Source organism: Papilio machaon, chromosome 18 (genome assembly GCF_912999745.1).
Source record: "Papilio machaon chromosome 18, ilPapMach1.1, whole genome shotgun sequence".
In the NCBI taxonomy this organism is placed as follows: Eukaryota; Metazoa; Arthropoda; class Insecta; order Lepidoptera; family Papilionidae; genus Papilio; species Papilio machaon.
Window position 1 is genome coordinate 3,346,007 of NC_060003.1, and position 23,017 is coordinate 3,369,023.

Below are 23,017 nucleotides of genomic sequence, written 5' to 3' on the forward strand. Positions count from 1 at the left end.
CACGGTTTAATTTGTGTGTCGGGAATTTTTTACTAAAATTTAATGGCTTAAGATGAATACAAATTGTTTTTTTAATGATACTTAATATAAAAATTGATATAAGACGCTTCCGTGACAAAGAAGTTTTTAAGAGCTTAACTTATAAAATGTAATATTTAAAATTTTTGTGGTTATTTATTCAAGAATTAGAATAATTTCGTTACTTTACAGAAAATACACTTATATTAATACGTAAGTTGACAAGAATGCAAGCAAATATGCAAATTAATTCAAGTCTAAAGACGAATGTGACCTTTGACGGTGGAGATTCAGAGTTACGCAGAAATGCATTTTGATATCTATGACTTGTTCCTTTGAAGTGCCGACGATATGAACACGTCAGAAGCTTTGAGTCATTCAAGTATCAATATAAAGTGCATATATCTCTTATAAATCTGGCATCATTATAATTTTTTTAAGAGGTTACAGAATAGGAGAAATGGTCTATGTGTAACCGTCTTATTCCACTGGCAGTAGAGTTCTATAAAAACATATTGTGATCCTTCTCAAAAATAAAACTGATTTCACTATATGGTCTACTACGCATTTACATCTATATTTACGCCTACGCGTTTGACTACGCCTACGTCGCTACGCCTAAGCCTACGTCTATAGTCAAAGAAGGATATCTGAACCGGTGAAGTGAAGTGAAGAGGCGTTATCGCGGTCGGTTCTGTCACAATATAAAACATTAAGAAAATCATATGAAAAAAACAAAGGACATGACAGATTCAGTACAAAGAGAATCTTGTGACGTTTTTCGTCGTTGACACGGGGGCGTTATTGAGCTATATTATTTTAGTTTGACTTACCGGTTCAGATAGCCTTGTCGGTCTACACGTCTACGTCACGACTCGTTCCATCAGACGTTGACGTTCGACATTCATCGCCCGTCTCTATTTATAATACTTGCATAGGAAAAGCTTCTCAAAGACATGCATAGATCCTTTTAACTTAAAATTTTCAAAAATTTATCTTTTCGCCCCCGGGTGGGCTCGAACCACCAACCTTTCGGTTAACAGCCGAACGCGCTAACCCATTGCGCCACGGAGGCTTGTGTTAATTTCCATTCAAACATAGAACGAGTGTTGGTAAATGTCGAATTAAGACTTTTTTATTTAATAAATAAGTACTTAAAATGACTTTAAATTACTATGATATTAGTAACATAGAAATACATATTTTTTATTCAATGGCAACATTAAAAAATGTTAAAGTTTTTATATCCAGTTTTATTATCAAAAAATTTAAATAACGGTCGACAATAAAAGCGGTAGGATGTTTTAATGTTCTCTCCAGAGAAAAGATAAGGATGCAGGTTCGTTTAGGCAAATTACATTAATATGTAACAACTACGTATACGATTAACTGCCGCACTCACAGTCGTAAAATGATTATTCAAATATTCTCTTAGTAGTTCTCGTACCAAATCTAATTCTTTTTTTTAAATATTCTGTACATGGAAAATTGTAAAAGAAAATAGTTTATCAATGCTATAGAACTAAAAGCAATGATTTTTAGAATTTCAGGTTATCCATTTCATTTAGTTAAGGACTGCTTTGATTTTCCTTGCTTTAACTTCTCAATAGGACTTCAATTGATAAATTTATGATAAAAAGTACTCAGTAATAATTTTAAAAAGGTAATAAAAACTTCAAGACACCGATACATTTGAAAGTTAAAACGATTTCCAATTTTTGATATGAAAGCATTATTCAATTTTTGCATGTCGTCCTCCGAAACAGCCGCTCCTGACACTAAATTTATTCAGCGCATTCAGATTGTGAAAATAAAGTTATTTTATTTTTAAATTGTTTACTCGGTAAAATAAATATTGTTTCATTTACTACTATATTTTCTTCTCAGCTGTAGGTGTCTACAACAGCTTATTTAATTCAGATGTTAAATACGTACCATATCTTTTTTATTTACTTAATTTGACTTATAAGTCGCAATACAGAATCAGGTAACAATGTTATTAGAAATAAAAATAAATAAATCAAATAAACAAATAATAGATATGCAATAAGGATAATGAATAAAAGCACGTTTTTAACCGCGGTTGAAATATCCACTGAATAATTTTTCGTTGCAAATGAGGCATCGCTTTAAATTGGCCCCACAGAGGCTGCTTTGGTAACTTTAGCCTTCATTGTCGATTTAAACCTTTGATTATTATACAGATATTTTGACTTTTTGTTAACAAAGCGATGTAGGTTAAATTCACAAAAAGAATTACGCTGATATCCGCATAAATATGACTACAAGAAGAATTCGTCCGTACTCAATTATATTCTTAGACCAATACCCAGCAGTGGGCGTCACGGGGCTGTAAAGAAGAATGCAAATTGGAAGCAAATTACAGTACTTTAGGTAAGCTGATTCTATATCGAATATTGGGTTCGACCGTTAGTAACGGAGAAAGAGTGTTTTTAATCTCACTCAATACCTTATATGTTAAACCTCAAGTAACTCTTGTAAGGTACTCATAAAAAGTTTCTTCATGTTTGTAAGATAAAAATAAGAGCGTTGTATTTAAAAAGGGACTCCCTTATATCAAATCCAATCGAAATACGATTTGTTGGTAACTTTGTCTTGTTCCGTGACGTTACTCTCGTTACTCCAACAGTTATAAAGTTGGGGAGCAATTTCGCATGAAACTTGTCAGACGCGTATAAGATGGCGCATTAAAACGCGCTCAAACTTCGCTATGCTTACACATTAAGTTATCGAATATTTCTCGCACGAATAATCTACTGCTTCTTCTTTTCTTATTTATTGGTTTTACTCAGTACATCAGGGGTGGTGAATCATTTACATATCAAAGTGCCATTTTTATAAAGAACTAGCTGTTACTCGCGAATTCGTCCGCGCGGAATATATAAAAATGCACACAAGATAAAAAAGTTCCAATGTCCGTCTCCTAGTTCTAAGCTACCTCCCCATCAATTTTCAGCTAAATCAGTTCGACCGATCTTGAGTTATAAATAGTGTAACTAAAACGACTTTCTTTTATATGTATAGATGTTTCATGAGGTCATAGAATTGCCATAAAACAATTTCCTCTTTGTGATTTATTAATAACAATTCGTAGCGTCGGAATCACTCGTGTCTTGATGTGATGTGACTATCGAAAGCTTAATATGATGATGTGTTCCAACTCTACAAAGATTATTATATTTAAATTCTCTTCATGGATATAAAAAGCCAAAAAAATAAACGAACCATTTAAAATTGAATGTCGCAACAATTACGAATATTAATTTTTATAAAACCAAAGTTAATAGCGTCTTAATAATTCAATCAAAATAAATGTACCATAAAAATTGAACGTCAAAAGAGCATAATTGAAACGATATCAGTTAGTATTACTCGTTCACACTAATTCGATCACGTCGAATAATTGAGAGTCGTTTAATGGCTACTTAAATTGTTGTTCAAGAAAACTTTCTTATATTAGGTCTAAGTATGAAAGAGTCTCGCTCAGTGTAAACATAACGATTCTGGTAATAAATATTAAATTTACATTTAGATCTAGTATGATAATATGCAATAAAAAACTTAAACTTGAGTTTCCACTACCGACACCCGAATAAAAGAAATTATTATCTCTGTTTTTATATTAAAGTATAATAGAAGTGATAGTTTATGTATAGAATTTTTTGCAGTATTCTAAGTAGTATATTCTAGTAGTAGCAGTATTCTATAGTAATTCACTGTAAGGATAATTTATTTTGAAATATGCGTGTGATCACTTTGAATCAGTCACTTTATACCGAATGACAAAAATACTACGGGATCAAACTTTTAATTGAGGGATTTTCCTTTTTATTATCATTGTCTTTCAATTGACAGTCAAAGAAACGGTACTAAAAGAAGTTTACAAAAACAATTTAAGTACCAAGCCAATTGAATTTGAGTTGGTTTATGAGGTTTAGAGAATAATAAATATTTAAATTTAAGTTTGCCTATGTATCATATGGCTTTCTAGTTATCTCCGATATGCCCAAAAATACAATATTTATAAGTATAATAAGCTTAGGTTTGTACGAGGAGAGTTACTTTTTTTCAGAACTCTCTAAAAATAATAAAGCTTTCCTACGTGGTGAAAAATTCTTTAGTAAACAAAAGTATTTCATCAACTATTTATATTAAAACATAATTTGACTAACGCGCTGTGTCCTCTACTTTGTGCTGTGAAAAAGCTTTAAAAACTTTTGAACATTTTCTTTTTCAGAAACCGAAAATTTTATAGAGATAGTAAAATTGAATCTAATAGCAATAGAGCGTAACATTAATAGAATTTTAATGAAAATAATACACAACAATTCGAACATTTCTAACGCATAGAGGCACTAACGATCTTCATTAATATAAACATTAATAGAACTTAGTCATAATAAGTTCTATGTTTTCAAATATATTGTAGAATAGAAAACATTGAGGGAACGTTACTTAATTTTACTAATGCAATAATTTTATACTTTCGAGGTTATAAAAATTATTATTGAAGATTCCATTTCGAATTTACAATATAGTTTAACAAACAATATAAAAGTTTAGTTTAATTAATAAAAGTTAAGAACTAATAAAGTTTTTTCCAAACAGTTAACTTTGAAGGAAAGATAATTCATCTGTATTTAATATTTCTGTAGTAATATGTACGAAAATATTAAACAAAATTCCACGCCACGTGCAGCAGTTCACTCAATCAAACGCAAACTGAATCAATTTCGATTCGGGAATTGCTCAACGCTGCCCACTAACTCACGTTTGCAGACAATGGACGAATTGTCTTTGCGGTGAAATGCAATTTACCACTCGCCTGATGTCCTATTATAAAACACTATAGTGTTTAACATTGAGTACGTGTTAGTAGCTATGAAAATACCATAATTAAATATGTTAGTGCAATTTCCTAATCAACCTTGAACATTTCGAAGAGCTAACCTAAAATTAAATTAATCAAGTATCATAAGTTAGCTATTGCTGGAAAAATATACCGATTATTTTATGGAAATTCATATGGTAGAGTCGACAGACGGGAGGATGGTATGCAACACTAAATTAAAAAAAAATTATACATAGAAATCTTTTCTATATTCGATATTTAATAATACTAGGCTTTGTAAATTTTTTAATTTATTTTATGATATAAAGCGTTATCTAGGTACTGGGTGCCAAATAGAATTGAGATTTAACTTTCTTCTTTCTAGTGTTTTTGTATTGTGACCATAAAAACTGGTTGTCGGTAGCGGGTGAGGTTAATTAAAAATGTAACTTTAAGAATATCACCCCTCGTCGTGAAACTTTTAATTAAAGGATTTTACTTGTCATAATTTGTAACAGTATATTTTACTTGCAAGTGCCTTTTATAGCTTTTTTTTATGTTATGAAATGTTTTATGTTTAGAAAGATTTCTATAAAAATTGATTAACCTAATATTTTACTCAAGGAAAAGAGACAAGTGGTTTTATTTGGTTTTAAATAAACATACGTACATTGTATTTGAACAGCTTCTACCGTTTTGTTTGTTACTTAATTTTTCTAAAAAAAAAAAGTCGTTCTTTTTCTAAATTAAAAGATTTTATTTTTAAACATACTCGTATGTACACTGCGGCATTTACATTTTAATGTTGTTTAGGTATCGGATTGTAACGTATTCCAAGTTCAATTTATAAATGAAAAGTAAAACTCTCCAATTTTTTTTTAATTGTAGAAAAGAAGTTCATAAAAAGGTAAGTACAAAATGTAAACCCGTGAAATAATATCATAGCCTTTTTCCAGTTGAAAAACCATCTCGCTTTGAAAGTCCGAATGAAGTTAATTTAATATTCTCCACACGCAAACTGCGCCTTAAGTCGTACTTGAGCAATGAATTTTAAATATTCCTATTGTGGCACGCCACGCTATCTATCGTCTGACCAAAGCTTAACAATCGTAAAACTTAATGAAAACCCCATTAAAATTTGTTGACTTAAAAAATAATACATATGTCATAATACTTTTCGTATTTTTTTATAAGGTGGCAAACGAGCCTAGATTCGCCGAAATAGCGAAGTGCCCGCTACCCATGAACATCTGTAATCGTAGATGCATTGCCTACCTTTAATCAACGGAGGAGGGGAGCGCACTGAAAGAGGATGGATACACCCTTTCTATGCGTCCTCTCCGCCAAATCCACTTGCCCTTCTCATCATTTCCATATAAGAAAAGGGAGGGAAGGGAACGTGAACTAAAATTAGGTCTCCGGAACTGAAATGGCGTTATGCCAAGATTATTCCTTAAAGTGGCGTTTAGACGTTTTTAACAAATTATAAAATCCATCACATCTATTGACAGTTGAAAAATATGTTAATGACCTTTTACATATTTTCATTGAGTACTACCTATTTGTCCGGATCTTCACAGCCAATAGTCTCTTATTTTTTTATAAGAAAAAAAAACTAGCAATATTTTTATAATAAATCCATAACCATATTTTCATGTTATCTAAAATTCATTGTGATACCCCAATTCCTTCTCCCCACGCATATTTACCTGAATGTAATTTAATTTGGTGTTATTGTTTCTTTCTACGATGTAGCGCTTCTCTTACCATGTTATTGAAATGAAATGTCTTCTATAAAAGTATGCGTTCGATTGAATATCATATCATCAAATAACCCAGTCCTACAATAGTATAAAGTAAAGTTGCAAAAATACCTTTATCTAGCAGTTGTCCGCGACTTCATCCGCTGGGAATTAATAACAATATATAGTTTATAATTACCGGGGATAGTGTAGCATCTCGACAGTAAAATAATTTTTCAAATCAGTTCAGTAGTTTCAGAGCCGTAGTAAACTGTTTGTTTTCATCAAATCTTTCCTATTTATAATCATACTAATATTATAAATGCGAATGTTTAGATGGATGGATGGATGTTTGTTTGAAAGTATCTCCAATGTATTGCGTAAGTCGATTAGCGACTAAAATCACCGGGTTTCGAAGATTTACGTTACAATATAACAATAAAATTTAAATTTTTTAGTGTAAAATATTGCAGTATTAGCTCAGTAAAAAATTAAGCTCACATAACATGCGAAGTGTTTAGTGAAAATTTTAATTGCATTTCGAACGCATTAACAAGCACTGCACGCTAAGTTGTAAGTTGTACAGTCACACACATTATAAAATAAAATTAAATATAATAATATTAATAATAGTCTTGACAGAAAATATTTTATATTTAAACTCACATAAATTCTTACTCGCTAAATATCATCTCACGTTTAGGTTAAGGAAGGTTAGGATAACAAATACGTGAAACATTACTTTCCTATCAGTCGAACTATGTTATAAAAAATGTGGTGCAATAACTTTTACTTTTTCTAATTTTGTATATTAATTATTCAATTTGTTTTAATACTAATATGTTCAATACTATTTCGTTTAGTCGACATTATTCGCGATTGTACCTACACGAGGTATTGTAAAACCGACCACTAAATCCGACATTTTAAATTGGAATCTGAAGATTGTGTCGTGATTTCTTTACGATGATTTCATCTAATAGTTGTGTTTTCCTTAATATTATTTATTAAATTTTTAGTCTAAACGTATAGAGTTAGGACAAAGAATTTATGTTTTTTTTTCTTCATTTATCAATCAGATACAAGTTAAGAAATAAAATGTCTGCAAAGTTTTTATTATCAAAGAATTTAACGTCACGTCGTAAGATGTTTTAAAATTCATATTAAATGTGAAGCCATAACTTTAATCTTTGTAGCTTTTTAAAAAATATAATTTATTACTAATAAAAAAACCTTAGATTTATGACAGAAGCCATACTTTAATTTTTTTTACATTTCGAATTGTTGAATCTATTTATTTATGTCAAAATGTGTTTTACTCTTTGATTTCTGTGAAGTTTTTATAAAGAGTTTTACAAAGAGTAAACTGCCTACCGTCACTTCTCACCTTTCTTCTGTGAAATCGTGGTATTTCATCAGAAAAGTCTACAATAGATCTTGGTTTACGATTTCTAAAATTAAGAGAACTTTTTGTAATAAAATCTATTTATTTTGTTCCTTAAATCTACTTTAAATGCCTTGTTATTATTGTCATAGAGCAGAATATCTCTTAATTAAAAGTGACCGTAGCGACAAAGTATCGATAAAACGTTTAAATACTACGCCTAATTAACTTATATTGTTTTTGTCTCTAAGTATTTTATTAAAACTGTTTTAGTCGATGTCAAAGAAACTTCTTTATAAGGTCAATTAACCTTTGTAAAAACCCTATTACTTTCGAATGAGTTCACGTCCGAAATTTATAAATATGTTATTTAACTCTTATGAGGATCTTTAAAAGTATTAGATAAATCTTGAAACTATTTTAAACGTCAAGTGGAATGTTAATCAAAATTGTTTGTTATTTGGTTTGTCACATTTAGTTAACGATGGAAGGCCTGCGGTTCTGCCGTGTGTTGTCTGTACACAAATTAGTACATTTCATATTGTATATGAATACAATATGAAATGTTATAATTGCAATTTAGGTAGATGAGTTGAAATATCTGAACAAAATATGAACTCGGTAACTATTACTCGTAATAACATAAACTTGTATTATTAATAATTTATCTTAAATATATCGTAGTACTAATTTTTTCGTCAACAATTTTAATAATTTTAAGAAATCTTACTAATATTATAAATGTGAATGTTTGGATGTACGGATGGATGGATTGGTTAGAAGGTATCTCCAGAACGGCTCATGCAACCGATCTCGCTGAAATTTAGCTTAAATGTAGAAAAAAGCCAGGAAGAACACATAGGCCACTAATTAAGTTTTTTTTATTAATTCCACGTTTTTTTATTATTTAGACGGAGTACAAGCGACAACTACTTCGTCTATAATAATGACATTTAATAATGACAATGATTGTATAAATTAGTGCGACATATTCCCGACTTAACATAACATGGTATTAGGGTCAACAAAACTATAGAATGAAAAAAAAAATTATGTCACCTTAATATTAAAAACAAAAGCGCAATTAAAAGTGCAATATGCAATTATTTCGCCACATCAACGCCAATTAAGTAACTTTGACACGCAATACGAACATTCAGCTACTGCTGACTTCAATGCATTAGTTCGTGTAACACTCTATACTGTGTTTTTTCTAACATTATGCAATCATCTTACAAATCTAATACATACTTTCATTATTAGTTCGAAGAGTCGGTTTCTAATTTTTTTTTTTTAGTAAAGAATTCTGTAGTTAAACAGGCCCCTTCGTAGACCACACAAAGTAAATCTTCGAAACCAATTGTATCCTTGAATTGCGAGCATTACGTTGCTCTTGTTCCGTACACACATCGTCGCATCGTCGATGCGAGTCGACTATTTCATACAGTACAGGCATAGCGATTACATGTCAACTGTATGGTTTTGCCGACATTTTGACAAATACGTTGGGTGCGACTGGCTTTGACGACTAAAGCACGAAATGTCACTGACGCGTGCCTATATCTGAAGCTCTTTGACATTCTATTGCGTAAGTCGTTTGGCGCCTTAAAACGCCGGGTATCGAAGATTTACGCTGCCTATTGTACAAGAGGCCTTATTTTAAACTGTCAAAGTAAACTTACTACAGTGATAATGATAAAAAAATGGTATTCATTTACAATCTTGCATAACTGGCATGTTTGTTTCTTTAAAAAGTTTATATTTTAAATTTAATTTTATCTACAATAGTTCATAAGCACAGTATTACAAATAAAATAGACATGTTAACAATTCAAGTGTCTTTACAAAGGCTTGAGTATTGTCCCGGCCACTCTATACTTTTATAATGCTCGTTAAAATGTGCCGGTTGAAGTCGCGTTGCACGCGAACGAGTCCGCACAAAACATTATCACGTCACTGCACCGCTGCGCATTCCCACTCCCACTAGCCAATACTTATAATAAACATTCATTACATTTATTTGAGATACAATATAAATACGCTGTGTATCAATTACTGAAATTGAATACGAGTGGGCTGAAACATTCATAAAAAACATTTTACCTTAAACATACGTTAGCCCTTTTGTCGCTTACGCTTGCTTAATTAGACATTACCAGAAATCATGATTTTATAATGTGATTTTGCGTAGTCTGGATGACCATCTTGAGGAATAAATGACAAAGAACTTATACTGGAAGAAGTTAATTTGAAACCTACATATTTAAGGGTTAAACATTCTGTTTAATAACCACTTTGAATTTCATAACATCAATCAACGGCGGTCAAAGGGTTAACACATGTGTTTTAGTAAATAGTGTTTAACTATATTTTTTGAAGTAATACGTTATATGTGTTTGAAAAACCACGACGTTGTTGTAGCAATATAGTCGTTGATAAGAAAATTCTTCTTATAAAAAATGTTTTTTTTTCGTCACTTTATTTCTACAATGCGAGAATAATTAAGTTAAAGAGAGATTTTAAAATACATTAAATTCCTTCTATTAAAATATTTTATCATCTACTAAACCGAACACATTAGAATTCTGTATAAACATAAAGATTTTCCCTCCATTTATTTCTAACAACCAAAGGGTCGCTATTACAGTTATGGAGCAGAAAATCCCTTAATTAAAACTTGCCCACCCAAATATCGAATATCCGTTTAAATACAATGCCTAATTAGCTTTTGTTGCTCTTGTCTTTGAGTACCTTTTTTCTTAATTGGTTTTATTTCTTTTAATATTAATACTCTTTATTATTAAATGTGACGATATTAATTTCTCTTTCTTAGTAAATGTTGTCTAAACAGAAGATCTCTTTTTAGCCGACTTCAAAAAGAAGGAGGTTATCAATTCGACTGTATTTTTTTTATGTGTGTTACCGCGAAACTCGGTCCCTGGTGGTCCGATTTTGATAAAAATTATTTTAATCGAAAGGAAGTGCTTGCAGGTGGGTCCCATTTTTTTGTTTTTTTTTTTAAATAACTAGAAGACTAGTAGATTTTGAATATAGCTTCAAAATTTGTTGCGGAAATTAGGGACATTTTTGCTTTCAGCGCTTACGTAGGCTAAACTATAAGACCTACATAAAAATGATGTATGGCGAATTGTAGCTCTTTAAATGTGCTAAATAAAAGTCCGCGATAGCATATATCTATCTTTTATAGTTTTCTCACAATAACCATTTTTTTCTTTAGAAACATTAATTAAATTCATGCCCTATTTCCGACGCTATTATTCAAGTTCAGTATTAACCCTTATGTAAATAAATATGTTCATTATCAAGAGAATTTAATGTAGATTATATTTGCAATTGAAACTATATCATTCTGTCTAATAGTTTAGGAGATATCGTAAGAATAAAATTACGCGGAAACGAAAAATGCTACATCGCGTTACAATGAATAGCACAAATTTGCTTTCTGGGCTTACGTAGGTCAAACTATATGACCTACATTAAAATGATGTATCGAGTAATTATAGATCCTTAAATTTGCTAAATAAAAGTCTCAGGTGGCATATATCTATCATCTATGGATGTCTCACAAAAACCATGTTATTATGAACAAACTTCGATTAAATTGCACACGAAAAACAGCGTCGTAAGCTTACGGCGCTATTATATTATATTCTATATGAATCCTTATCCAAATAAATATGTTTGATGGCTAGAGTATTAAATGCAGATTACATTAGCCTTTAAACTATGTAATTCTGTTCAATAGTTTGGAAGATATTAAATTATTAAAAACTACGCGCATTCGAAAAATGCTACTGCGGCGCGCGGCTGGACAAAATTAAAGGCACGCTCCGATGTATTAGTTCGTTAATTTTCAATTTGTATACCGATTTTGATAATTATTTCATTGTTTAAAGGATAAGTGGTTATCTGGTGTATTCTAAATTAGTTTTTGAATTGAAGTACACACATATTAAATAGGAAAGTCCTTTTCTTTATTTGTCTTATTTATGTCCTTATACGTATTAAGGAAATTTGTAATTAAACTTCAAATTCACTAAAAATTGAGAAATAAAACAAACATTTTAAGAAAAAAAAAATAGCCGACTTCAAAACAAAAAAAACTATCTCAAACAAAATGCGCTTAAAAGTAACTTAAAAAAAACAATTTCAAACAAAATGCACTCAAAAGTAACGTAAAAAACAATTTCAAACAAAATTCACTCAAAAGTAACATAAAAAAACAATTTCAAACAAAATGCATTCAAAAGTACCATAAAAAACAATCTCAAACAAAATACACTAAAAAGAAACAAAATAATGTCATGAAAACTTCTTTCTTTCTTTCTTCTCTCTTTCAAAAACCCTCTAAACTCTAAAGAAAGTTCTCTTCTTTCTTGTAACATGTCTATATTGTATAATTATTGTTATTTTGGAGTCGGTTTCGGCCTAAGTAGGGACATAAACGTAAGTATGTCTAATACATCTCAAATATAAAATGTCACCTATTTACTTCGGCCGACACCGACTGCGAAATAACAATAATTATACAATATAGACATGTTACAAGAAAGAAGAGAACTTTCTTTAGAGTTTAGAGGGTTTTTGAAAGAGAGAAGAAAGAAAGAAAGAAGTTTTCATGACATTATTTTGTTTCTTTTTAGTGTATTTTGTTTGAGATTGTTTTTTATGGTACTTTTGAATGCATTTTGTTTGAAATTGTTTTTTTATGTTACTTTTGAGTGAATTTTGTTTGAAATTGTTTTTTACGTTACTTTTGAGTGCATTTTGTTTGAAATTGTTTTTTTTAAGTTACTTTTAAGCGCATTTTGTTTGAGATAGTTTTTTTTGTTTTGAAGTCGGCTATTTTTTTCTTATTTAATTACGTGCCTTATTTTTACGCAATAGTCTAACTAAAGTTATATTTGTAACTAAAGTAAATACTTAATTATTTTATTTACATAAAATGAGTTAATGTTTTCAATTACTGTTTCTTTTATATTATGTTATTTTTGTCAAAGATAATAAACAAAGACGACGATGTTTTATACAGAGATTTTGGTCTCAGAAATAACGGTTAGACATGTATAGACAGAGTACAGCTAAAACATTATAAAAAAACTCAGTAAAGCGTCAAAAGGCTTCGCTTCTGATATACAAGTAATAAAGCTAAGTAAAGATAACATAAAGTCAGATATTAAATAGGGGAATTCAATTTCGAATAATTCTGAAGCAATACGCGCACAAACAATTTTCAGCAAATGTTGGTAAAGCTCCAGTGGGCTCAATGATGTGTAAAAACTCCTGTATTTCAACCCTGAAGAAATAAAAGGCCTCTGGCTTGAAGCCAGACGTTTGGCTAGTATTAAATAAATTTATCCTGTTATGCTGACTTGGCTTTAAGTATACCAATTTGATTTTAACACAGTGGTACATCGCACATTATTTGTTATAATATTGTTAGAATAGTTTTTTTTTTTTGATAACATCGGTAAATAACTTATTACAATTGAACCGTAGCAGACAGATGAAAATAGTACCGATTACGTGGTCGAACTAACTTGAAAAAATGAATACTTAAAGTAACGTTACCTATTCTAAGTTGGCTAACTTTGGCTACTCCAAATATAAAAATCTTACTACCAACAGTTATTTTAATTTAAAAAATTACGTGATTTGAAAAATACACTAAGATTCTTTTAACATGTTAATTTGAAAACACCACAAATTACTTCGCAAGTTCTACGTATTATTAAGGATTAATGCAAATTCTTTAAGTAGTTAACTTCGGAGCTTGAGTCAAGATATTGTTCGTAATTTTCTGTTTTAATATAAATTGTTTTGTCTTCGTGGTGACATTGCAAACTGTGTGTCAAAGCGGCTCGCATCAGGAACGTGTGCATAGCTCACATTTTACCAGTACTTTGAAGATAAATTTCATTACGCTTACATGTTTTTAAATTATTATAAAAATACTAACAGCAAAAACCGCACCTGAAGTTACTTCATGTAACTTCATGTCGTTACTTGTGGTCTGCAGTTACCAACCAACTATGTTGATTACTTTCAGCCATTACACTACCCTTATTTAAATAATTAAAAGAGTAAAAAATATTAATTTGCAGTGCAGCAGCAAAAAGTAAATTAGCTCCACATTATCGCCAAGATAATCTAGTCACCACAAAAATAGTGCTCCACGGTATTGGCGTTACGCCAGTTATCCAACGTCATAATGGCGATGAACTAAATGAAGCAAAGTTCATTTACAAACTAGGGAAATTACGGTGGGTTTTCACTGTCGAAAGACATTCGCATAAGATATTGTCAACACTCACATTCTCTTGAAAAGTTATTTATATATAGCAGTCACTCCCTACTAAATTACCATTAATTAAAAAAAAAATCATCGTGCTAAATTTCATCAAGACCCGTTGAGCCGTTCCGGAGCTACTTTCTAATCAATCCATCTAAATTTTCACATTTATAATATTAGTAAGATATAGTTAGTAGTTGTTTTTACATTTACTTTTCAATTTCATAATAAATTTCCATTCCTTTTACTGTTATATGTATTTATGTAGATAAAAGAAGTACATCAAATAGTAAAATAGAAACCCATCATTATTTCCCTCTTCGGAGCAATGAGAGTTATATTTTTTTATTATTTTCTTTAGTATAATATATATAAAGTTCTTTTGTTATTTCCGTTTTTGTGACACGTTCGAAGCCGACGCCTTTCTGCACGTTCAAAACGATCGCTGAAATTCAAATTTATTCCTTTTTATTTGGTCCCCAGGCGTTGTATATGCAAAGCGGATTGTCATGCACGCACAGATTTCCGTTATTTTAGCAGATATTGACAAGTCATAAACAAAAATGATATGCAATGTTTGTACATTTTTCCGATCACGTTTTCGAAATTTGGCAAGCGCATGAACAGATGTACATCCATAAATCAAATATGTATTGTAGTATAACTCTATTTACTCGGTATATTTAATGAAAGAGAGCTTTGAAATCTATACTATACGATTTTGGTAAATCACCTCAATCGTACTTATCAGAATTCATAGTATAAAAACAAAAACTCTACCAAGAAAACTATAAGAAAGCGAATTTCATCAGACCTGCGAAAATACACCCAGGCACAAACTTTTAACTTTTGATTCACTTTTCACTTCTACGTGAATAAAATAACCTAACCTAAAAAAAAACAGGTTTTACCGGATGAAATAGCGCCATCTATCGGTTATTTTTTAAAACAACGACTAAAACTTTTTTTTAATTTATCCTAAACAAACTGTAATGTTAATATAAGTAACAATTTCTTATTTTATGATATACTCCATGATATCACAATTAAAAGACTTAAAACAAGACACGGCAACGTAAAAAAAGTTATGGCGTGTAGGATTCGAACTCGTTTTTCACTAATTAAGAATGATATTCCTTATATTGACTATATTATGTGATTTGTGCCTAATATATTACGATATTCAGGAAAAAATTACGAATCGAATTACATTCCATTCGTTTAAATCAATTCAACAGTTAGGACTGTATATAAAAAAATACATAAAAACGAACTCATTTACGGACGAAAAACTTTACCCTCTTGTCAGGCAAGTATTAGAAATAACTAAACAACTAAACCGCTGAAAAAATATGAAAGGATTCCGATGAATATTTCCTGAGCAAAGGATTTTTTAATATTTAACTTACAATTATGAAAATCGAACTATTTACTCTACATTATAATACTAGCTATCGCCCGCGATTCTGTCCGTGCGAAATAAAAAAAAACTTAATTAGTAGCCTATGTGTTCTTCCGGACTGTATTCTATATCCATGCCAAATTTTATCCAGATCCATTGAGGTGTTCTGGTGATATCTCCAATCCATAAATCAAAATATTCGCATTTATAATATTACTAAGATGATTAACTACATACAATATAACAAAGTGTTCATTATCCCAAAAATTTATTATGGCAACATTTTAATTTAATTATTAATTCATTAGCAAGGGATTTGCATGTTCGTGTTAATATTTGCGTGTAGATTTCATACAGTTAAATAAGTTAGCTTAATATCAAAGCATAAATTTTGCTGTCTTTACTAATGATTGTGAGGTGTGTACTTTAATTTTTTTTGTTTCCTGCTTTACGACATTAATTACACATGTATTACTAAAAATAAGTTGTTTTTTTAATGAAAGTTTATTTTAGATAATAAAATTACGTTAACAAGCTTTATATTGATTTAAATCAACATTTATTTCATATAAACTTAAGCAATGCAAATAGCTTTAATGGCAGTTATAAGGTTATATAAATATTATCATTTAAGATGCATTTATAATTTTACGTGGCTGTAAAGATAATGTTTTATATGTGTAACATTAAACGAACGACTGATATCTATGTTGATGTCTAGATTTTACGACAACATACTTTATTGCAGAAATAAAATATGTAAATATGTGTTTATGAGTCAACCTTTATTAAAATATATAACCTGGATAAGCGAGAGTCCAAGGGACTGTGATATTTTTCTCGCTTAGGTATAGAAGTTTTTCTCTAGCCCGAGTTTGTCACTTACTCACGTACATCGGGACCAATAATTCTCAGGTTTAAATATATTTTGTTATTTAAAAGCTTACGTAACCCAGTTAATAGTGCTATAATAATAATATAAAGTAATTATGTGATTTGGTCAAATTAAAGTATATATAAACAAAAAAAAAAACTTGAAAAGTAACAGCGTCATCGTTAAAGGAACTTCCAAGTTAGTGTTATGAATTTTAAAATCACCAGCATAAGAAATGCATAAGACAGCTTTGTACAGCTTAATGCGACTTTAAGATATGTGCGGAATATAGCCGAAAGAAATTACAAACAGAATATACACGCACACACATACACGCACACACACATTAGTTACAAACACACATACTTCAAGAGAAGAATTCTACCAATCTTTTATTGGTTCTCTGGACATGCCATAGATGTCGCATTCTCTCATTACGAAATTTACAAGCGAAATTGTCTAGTAATGGTTTTGTCAGTATGAATACGGGAGATAATTATGTTATATCGATCTTTCAAATACCCAATCCGACGTTCTAACTATAAAGAAACACATCGTGATGCAACCTGCGCATACCAGCGAACCTAATCACCCCTAACTTGGTTAGTTGACGACACATATATAGCGGGCACAATCTGACACAACATATATGTTTACCGTTTTGATATGTTTTTCGCCTTTAATTCTCTAAATGTGCCATCTTCGTTATGTAATTGTAAATTAATCATGTAAAAACATTATTTACTTTATTAATTGCAGCATTATTTATCACTAGCTTTTACCCGCGACTCCGTCCGCGCGGAATAAAAAATAGAAAACGGGGTAAAAATTATCCTATGTCCTTTTCCTGGTTCTATGCTACCTGCCCACCAATTTTCAGTCAAATCGATTCAGCCGTTCTTGAGTTATAAATGGTGTAACCAACACAACTTTCTTTTATATATATAGATTATAAATTAAAGAACGAAAATATGAGTTCTTGTTCGTTAATTATCTATCTGATATGTTGCAATACTAATTAGTATATACATAAAGTTGAACGGAAAATATTAGCCATATTAACTTGAAAAGCTTTTTGTTAATGAAGTTGTAATTAAATTGAACCGCATTCACAATAAATTGAAGTTAATGAACCGACTGCTTTGGGGACATACGATTATTTATTTTTAATTCACATTTTAAAAACAGAAGCCTATTGATATTTTTTTAAATGTACTTAATGAGAACCTATTAGTTCTTATCAGTAGTATGCAATACTTAGAACAATTTTGCACTGTTTTCATTTAATCAAGGGTCAATTCTTTTAAATACTATACTGTTTCCTAGCTTTCATAATTAAAGGAAGCATTTGTGAATACTTTTGTTCCACTTTCATGTACTAAATACTAATATTTTGTGCTTTATTAAAGACTAGCTTTTACCCGCGACTCCGTCCGCGCGGAATAAAAAATAGAAAACGGGGTAAAAATAGTATCCTATGTCCGTTTCCTGGTTCTAAGCTACCTGCCCACCAATTTTCAGTCAAATCGATTCAGCCGTTCTTGAGTTATAAATAGTGTAACTAACACGACTTTCTTTTATATATATAGATGATTTAATAAGCATTAAAGAAGTCTTAGCCCCCGAGGTATTTTTCAACATTTTTTATCTTTTAAAAAAGCGAAAGTGATTTTGGTCAACCTCTCTATATAAACAAAGGAATTAACAAAGTTAAATTGAATTTTAACCAATCTCGTTCCTCGTGTGCAATACGTGACGACTGACGACGTATTGCTGCTTTTTATATAACAGATCTGAATAAGCTTTTGTCCCGATATCTGACCTATTGCCCGACAGGAGTGCCAATTTCTACTTTTTTTGGTACGAAAAAACGTTTCATTATTCTTTGTCTATTTCGTTTAAGGCTTTATTTTGTAGGTGCCATCTCAAGAAATTATTAATAATTCATTGATGAAACAATAATGGATACAAACTACACTTAAGTAACTCTTTTTATTTAATGACAATTTTCTACCTGACTCAGTGTGACACCACTAAAGTATAGATTTATTTTACTAAATCTATAAAAAAGGAAGTCGTTAATGTCTTTAAAAGTTGTTGTTATTACGAATTATTACTGTCTAGTAAGACAGCAATAAGCAGATAATAAAGGCATAAACATATATTTGTAGAATTATTCATGCTTGTTGCCCATTGGTTGAAATTCGACCATAATTCATAATCAAATATTTTATATATATAAGTTTTATGAACGTCTCCTCCACATAAATTGTAACTGGGTCAAATTTTACGTTCATCCGTTTCAATTTCTTTAAAAAGTATCCTACGTTTTTGCTTAACATGTTAATATAATGTATATTCTATACATATTAATAAAATTGGAGTGTCTGTATGTAAAATTTAAATTTTAGTCTGACGGTTTGTCCGTAAGGCCGCGTTTGTTCTGGATAATATCTGGAACGGCTGAACCGACTTTGAATTGGACGGGAAGGTTGTTTTTTTTTTTAATTCTGGGCTGACAAAGTCGCGGGCGACCACTAGTGATTAATACAAGTTATATTTGTAAACCATGTAACATACAAACAATAATTAAAGCTATCCACAAAACATGGTTCAGTCGTACAGTTAGCGTTGGACTGACGTGACCTGGAAACGGTCTGAATTGCTGGACATTATTAGATTCAGTGCAGGAGGACGAATGAAAATAAGGCTGTGTACATATCGAGTTCAACTGCATTGCATATAGTATTTTTTACTATTCCAATTGAGAATAATTTGAATTTTTTATAGTTCGTAATGGAAATTTGTTTACGTTTTACTTAAACAAGAGAGTTTTACAATTAATTTAACATACTGTTTCTCTCTTCCTTTTTGAATGTTTAATTGATTCAATGCGCATTAATTATTATTTCTACTTTTACTTTCTGTTTGTCTCCTTACACATAAATCCTTACACAGTAATTATAATCAATTTAGTGAATACAAAAGTTCACTTATTTATTGCAATTAAGGCTATCATAATAAAAAGAAATCGTAAAATAAATATCGATTAAAAATTCAATACACTCGGTGTGCGAACGGCCATGATACACTGCGAGATTTTGTGGTAACCAGCTCTTAGTATTCAAGATTGCTCAATGAATAACAATAGAGCTTTGAGAACGCCACGCAAGATTAAACATTCAAGCAAAAACACTACAATATCTTGTACAGTGTAACCAAATTATCTTTATTAATATTAAAAATGTAACCAAATCAAAAAGTCGCGGCACATCTCAAACTCTAATTAAAAGTTATTTTCACTAGTAAAATTCATTCAACTTTGGTATAACTTATGATTTGTTAACATTTCTAGTTTGACACATCTGGATGTAAAGTTGCATCACTTTACTTCTGAAGCATTTGTAAAGAAAATGTTTTAAATGTCCGACCCTTCTCCTTGTATAGAACGAACTCAATGACCGTGATAACGTAAATAAAAAAAAATAAGTATATAATATAATAAAAAGTTTTACACTTAAAATAGTCCAATTGTACGCAACAGTCAAAATGAAATCCCAAATGCATTCATTTTCATCAATATAATGGATTTGGTGCAACTTTAATCCACTGACGTAAAACTAATTTATAGTTAGTTCTAACTACATTTAAATTAACGATCCGCAGCTTCATTCAACATTTTATAAAGCACGTTCCTGGCAGATATAGACTCGATTCAAATTGAAAACTTTTTAATTCAACGACTATTATTAACGCAGCTATTTCCTCAATTCAAAGAATTTATGTTGGTTAAAATTTAATTAAATGAATTTAAAAAACCCGAAGCTTGAATGATAAGAATAACGTATTTATTTGTACATGTGTTAAGTTCTATAATATGCCATGATATGATCATATGTTTTTGTGCTCGTTTCGGCAAGGAAAATTTACGGTACTTACGAGAATCATTTAAGTGTTTTAGATTTAAAATTTTGTCCCCTTTCCCATTATTTGGGGTCGAGCGTATTCACTAATCTTACTAAAATAATAAATGCGAATGTTTAGATGGATGGATAGATGGATGTTGTTTGAAATTATCGCCGGAACGTCTCAACGGATCTTGCTGAAATTTGACAGAGATTTAGAAAATAGTCTGGAAGAACACATAAGCTTATTATGTTTTTTAATTGCGCGGACAGAGTCGCGGGTGACAGCTACACTTTGTAAATACAATATTTATAACAAAAGTGTATGTCTGTATTTATAATATTAAGAATTTTTATGTATACATTTTAGATTTAATTAAAATTAAATTAAAGTTGTTTTAATAGCAGTGAGTGTAAAAGCTATTTATTTTCATCGCGGAAACTGAACTAGGATTGCTCGGACCGCGTCAAGTCTTATGACTTTGAAGATTAATTATAACAGCGTCAACGTTTTCATTTATTTTTAATGAATACTTATTCTTTTGACATTTTATATATTTTTAACACGCTTGTATACGATTCAAGGGTGAGTATGTAACAATTTCAATTACATATTAGGTTATTACTGTTGGAATTAATTATATCTATCCATCTATTATCAATTATTGTAATTTAAAAATATAATAGCGTTGAATTTCTAAAGATTCCGTATAACACTAGCCGAGGTGTCGTGGTATTAATTCTCATTAAGCTGCCGCACGAAGCCTTGTTTTTGTCACTGTTTCGTTCGTGTAATGTAAAATGTTTAGTTACATTTTTGCATAAGGAATCAGTTTTATTAATGGAATTACTGAAATATTACAGACTGCATTGTTGTTATGTTCTCACACGCGATGCATAAGTGTTTGATCCCACTACAGAAACTCTAATATTTAATTTTAACAGTGGTAGAGCCCGCAACAACAATATTTGTTGGATGCACCCATGGACCGGCTCGACCGGTGAAATACCTCGACCACACAAAAGACAGTTGAGAAGTAGAAGCAAATCCACGTTTTGTCCGATGAGAGCGCGTGCCGAATGCTTAATTTCAGTCCGCGTTTCCTTTCCACCATTTTCTTATTAAGAAATTTTGAGAAGGGGAATTGGACACTGCAGGGGTGGACGCATAGGAAGGGAAAATGTCCTCTTTCGGTGCGACTTCTCCTCCGTCTATTAACGTAGGCGACGCATCTGCAGTTGTAGATGTATATGATTCGACGTTGACAGAATTCATGAATTATTCTAAAATTTTTGAATTATCGAATTTCGAATCGCATCTCAAGCTTTATATTCAATTCTTCAACGGTATTCGCATACAACTTACATTAAGCATAGTACCCTTATTACCTATTATTTCTTTCAGTGTAACGGAGTTAATGTACATTTATATTCATTCGGGTTACGATTCATGCAAGTAGTTATATCCAAGCACATCACGTAAGGTAATTAGTCAAGAGTAAATTGCTTTAGAAAACACCTAAGTATTCTATTGGGTTAACTTCGTGCGAAGTTATCTGGCAAAGTGTTTCCTTAGAAATTAAATTCCTGAGGAAATATTATTCCCAGTGCGACACTAATGGGTAATAAGAGCTGATTTAACGCTTACATGAGCAGACTCGAGGTGAGAATGAAGAATACTAATTAGATACAAATAAATGGTAATTATTTTTGTTTGAGGACAACCAAGTTTAAACCCATTAACCAAAGACAGTAACCGCCAGTTGTAACACTCTAAAATGGTATCCATACCCACAATATTGGTGTATATGATAAGACAACAGGCACAATTCTGGTATACAATATAAAATACTTTACGTGTTTCAAAGCATAAAATAATTTTAAATACAAAAAATGCATTTTTCATTAAATTTTGTAAAAGAACTAATGAAGTTAAAGTAGTTCATTAATACTCATTACTCGGTGTCTCGACGCTAATCTCAGAAGTAAACAAAGAAGTGTCAACATCTAGTGTAATAGTGCAAAGTTGCTATTCTTCAGTTCATTTTTCACGCTGTCTGGCTCAAGTTAATATCAACTTGGAGTCTGCTAAGACCCCGAGTCTTTTTATTAATGAACATTAGATGTCTGATGGAAAAGTTTCAGTTGTTGTTTTAATATATCAATGTAAAAGTGGTCTAAAGTATTATCGACTGAGAAATTGGGAGTACGTCTTAATTTATTTTTAAATTCATAAATGACTAATAAAATTCAATTTTTTAATATGAAAACCAAGCAAACCAAAAAAATTCGCGAGCAAATTCTATTGACGTATAGAAAAATAAAGTTTTTACTAGTAATCTCCGGAGAATTTCAAATTTTACGAAAGAACTTTTTTTTATTGTATTGGTACTGGTTGGACTGAATCGAGCCCAAATGAACGATGATTGTATGGTTATTGGAGAAGAGCAGATTAAAGTTTGATTTAATTACAGATGACATCAAACGCGATCAACAAATTACATATAATTTGCCATCGTGTTTTTAT

At 30.7% G+C, this 23,017-nt stretch overlaps 1 non-coding gene across 1 annotated transcript; it reads right to left on the minus strand.

Moving 5' to 3' along the window:
* Positions 1–1,019: 1,019 nt before the first annotated feature.
* On the minus strand, positions 1,020–1,093 carry Trnan-guu. The gene has a single exon. It is a non-coding gene; the product is annotated as a tRNA-Asn (tRNA).
* Positions 1,094–23,017: the final 21,924 nt, after the last annotated feature.